We start from the raw sequence: 4,503 nt of genomic DNA on the forward strand, positions 1-4,503 counted from the left end.
CACGTAACAATAGATCTCAGTTTTATTCTGGTAGACCAACACAAAGCACAGCATATTGCTGAAGTTGAAAGAAAACATTTTTAACAAAAGTTTTTTTAACAAACAAAAATCAGAAATTTTGATGGAAAAATCGAAATCAGCCCTCTGATCTGTTTGTGAAAATGCTTTTCATAGCTATTACAACCGCCACTCTTTTGGAATATAAATCCTTTGGTGTATTATTTAACTTGTTAGTTTTTTTTGCCTATTTTTTAATTTTTTTTTTTTTTACTAAAGTTAAAAAGACCAAAATATTTTACTTTGTATTTTCTGTTGCTCCTACACAAACCAACGTTGGCTCAAGAAAATTTTAGACCTGTAAACCACGTGCTCTATTATATGTTAGTATCTGTTTGAGAAGAAAAATTAAAAGGCCATTGAATAGTGTACTGTTCAATATGGAGCATGTAGAGATTTTGTATGTGGGAAAGCACACTCAATAAAAAAATAACTTCATTTGAGAGATTATCTGTGATAATTTGACTTTTCTGCTGTGTCTTCATGATGCTGTTTGTTCTAATGTTCTCCAACAAACCTCTGCGGCTTTCAAAGCACATTTGGATACTGGGATTAAACTACACGCACAGGGAATCTATTTAATAATTAGGTGACTTTTTGCACTGGATTTTATTTAGGGATAAACGACTGAAAGAGGACGCTTACAAATTAATTTTCTTATCAGATTTTTATTTGTAAGAATAAAAGTTGAAGAACCAAGTTTTGTACATAGCAATTCATAGTTAAGCAATACTTTGCGTTGATCTGTCACAAAAACTGAAGCTTCTGTAGGTTAATTTATCATGTGCAAATGAAACTGCAATCAGACATTGTAGGTTGATTGCAAGTTTGATTGAAAGCTGCAATCAAAACTCCCTCCATCATCTGTATTCACTTCAGGGTAGCGGCGAGGCTGCCTGTCTCCATGGACAAGAACAAGACACCATTCCATCATAGGACAATACAGACAGAACAAATAATTATGTACACACTCACACCCAAAAACAACTTAGAGACCTATTAATAGTCACGTTTTTGGACTATGGGAGGAAGCCATTTACCAGCTCCAATCCTTGAGAGAGCATGAGATGCCATGCACAAAGACCCCAAGCTAGGATTCAAACCGAGGACCTTCTTGATGTCAGCCATCAGTGCAACTAGCTGCCAATGCAACCCAGCAATAAAATCAAAACCAACCATCATATACAGCTAAACTTGTGAGTGACAATATTGTTTTCAAATGATAATTTCATTTTTATTTTGCTCAGTATATTGCAACAATGTGCACATTTTGCATACAGTTGTTCATTTAGTGACTACTGCTGATAGAATATGTATAAACACAAATGCCGAACCATCATATCCATATGCTGAACCGTGAATGCAAACGAGACATTTTGAAACTCCTCTGATCTGATGTCAACGTTAAAACAGTTCTCAAGCATCCACATCTGAAATCCACAGAAATGATGCAATATTTATTTTCCGTTGCCCTTCAGTTTATTGGTTACGTCAGCTGTTCAGGATTTTCAGACGGACCAAATCGGATCAACATGAAAAGCGACATCTTTCTTTGGATCCGTTTTTTTCTTCTTCTGAACTTCACTGAACTTGGGTTATATAATCAGCCTCCTTTTCAGTATGAATAACGGTTTAATTTGCGCTGCTCAGATGAAGCAGAAGATTTCAGCAACTGAGCTGCATTAATTTCCCTCCTTACAGTAAAAAACAAACAAAAAAAAAGGAAACCGCTAAGACCTCTTTCAGATCAAGGCAGTCAAATGTTCTGGTGAAATCCCAGCAGCCATGACAATGACATGAAGCAGAAACCTATATAAGATAGGAAATAGACGATTCACTCAAATGAGTCACAGTCACTAAATAGGTAAAGAATAGATTCTTAGCTGGAGCAATAATATTAATGTTCCTCAATTTTAATTCTCATAATTTGTCTGCCTTCCACATCATAAAATAATTACTGATCATATTTAATTTAAATATTTAGTTAAACTGAAATTGGATTATGTTAAAAGGAAATAAAACAAATGAAGGAACCTTCTTCTAAGGAGTTTGTCTAATGTTTTAGAAAGATTTATCAGTCTGTTCACACATTTATCTTCTAAATTGGTCAAGTTGTTGCAGGTAAAAAGAAAAGAGTGAAATAGCACAGATTGAATTGCAGCCATTTAAAGGATTAGATTGCTATTTTCATTTTCTCAAAAACCAGGGACATGTAACTCAACATAAAAAAAATAAAAAGAACCCGCACAGATAAACCACAAAAGATTTTTCAAGTGCTATTGTTATTTTCTACAAAAGCCACAAAGTATGAGCAATAACCAAGCTTTGGTTCTCTGGGTTCGACTGGCAGGATGATTTATTGGATGCAATAATACAGAATGAATCAGGACTTCCAGTAAGTTGGCAAGCAATGAAAACCCACCCTCTGTGGTTTTCCAGTGATTCCCTGATGCTCAGTAGATCGCGTGAAACAAATGACGAATTAGATGCAAAAGGTTCAGGTCAGGTTAATGTCTTTGTTGGTATTCCTTAGGAATTGATGTAGTGCTGTGAGTAATAATTTGCTCCCTTAAAGGGTTTTTTTTGTTTTTTAATTTGTCACACTTAAATGTTTCATATCAACCCCTTATTTGGAAAATATATTTTTCCAAATATATGATTTGTACAGATTTTATTGGTTGATGCTTTTTTTTTTTATTTGACCAGAGAAATTGGACTTTTGCAAAATAAATTGTAATGGATTCTTAAGGTAACACTGAGTAATAATTTGTCTAAAAGTTTTCCAACTCTGAGTTTAGAAACAGCATGTCACCTAATGACATGATATAAAAAACACTCATTTTGTGTCATAACTCTGTAAATAATTTGCATTCACACTACTGCAAGAGCTGTTATGCTCAAAAGATGAAACTTTTGATCCCTTTAAAAAAAAATGCAATGTTTTACGGCCCCCCCTTTGTGAGGAGGAGGGGAGTAACACGACAACCACACAAATTCGACAGAGTCCAAGTGAATGCTTTAAAAAGGAGGGATTTATTGACAACAAAAATCCCAGAAGGCTTGTACAAACTGTGGGGGAGAAAGGGACGGTTAGGTGGTGCCAAATCAAAGAAAATAATTAAAAAAAAACAGGGCCTAACTACAGTCTATGCTAAATTAAAAAAAAAATTGAAAACAAAAACCCTGCCTACCTAATCTAACAAAAGTTCCCACTAAAACTTTACATGGGTGGCACCCACCTACTTACCTAGCGTATCTAACAGAAAAACACCTACGTGATGACATGTTCAGGGTACCCCAAACTTACCTCGCCCTCCAACTCCCACTACAAACAGCAACAACAAGACATGTGTCAGGTATCCAGCCAGTTGGAGAGATCTCCTCAGCTGCCCAGCTGGGCTGCTTATATAAGGCCTCCCTGGATGCTGACTGGCCCTTGGTTGAAGAGGATCAATCAGGAGATTGACACCAGCTTCCCCTAGTACCTGTGAAGAGAACAAAAGAGGGGGAGGGGAAAGAAACAAACAGCCTGGCGGGCATGTAACACCCCCACCCTTATAAGTCCAAACAAAAATGTTTGGAATGCTCAAGGTAAAAAAAAAAAAAAAAAATCTCAAAAGGCACGTGACAAAACATCTGCCAAAAACATTCTNAAATGCTAATAATAGCATGAATGGTATCAGTAGAATGTGGGGTATCACTACCATGTTGTCACCCATTGACAACATGGGTGTTGTCAATGGGTGACAACACCCATTGACATCATATATGACACCCAGTGATATATGATACCACATATCACTATGTGGTATCATGGTAGTGATACCAAATAGTGATACCATGTGGTATCACTACCATGTTGTCACCCATTGACTCAGTCCAATCAGTATTCTAAACATGGCTAATAAGTAAAGAAATTGGCTAAAAGCTTATTTTAGGTAAAATGCTAATGCGTGCAAAGAAGTGCACTAGGGGGTGGCAGTGAAATGCTAATGTTTGTGCTGATGTTAATGAACTGCCTTGCTGCTCAACATTTTACCAGAGCAGGCATTCGTATCAATGTCATGACCGACTTTCATACAAATAGAGCAATTTTTGCATGCATGAGAACGATTATTTTGGGGTCAAAATTCCACCCTGTTTCTCACTCTAAAAAAGCGGCAGTTGGTGTCAGTTACACTCTGCGTTTCGGCAGTTGGAAATTCCGCTCGTTTTTCGCTTTTTACGTCGCCATCGTAACTCCGATCCACAATAAAAATAATAGCTCCAATGCCGGGATTGAGACACACATTTTGATACCACTTTTGTGGGTGGGCACGCAGCGGTACGAGCCGCATTAACGGTAACGGAAGAAAAAAATGGAATAATAACTAGAAAAATAGCTGTTCCTAGCGAAACAGCCGTGAGAATGCATATTTGCAGAATGACTGCAGCAGAAATGCAAGA

Source organism: Poecilia formosa, unplaced genomic scaffold, assembly GCF_000485575.1.
Source record: "Poecilia formosa unplaced genomic scaffold, Poecilia_formosa-5.1.2 Scaffold260, whole genome shotgun sequence".
Lineage (NCBI taxonomy): Eukaryota > Metazoa > Chordata > Actinopteri > Cyprinodontiformes > Poeciliidae > Poecilia > Poecilia formosa.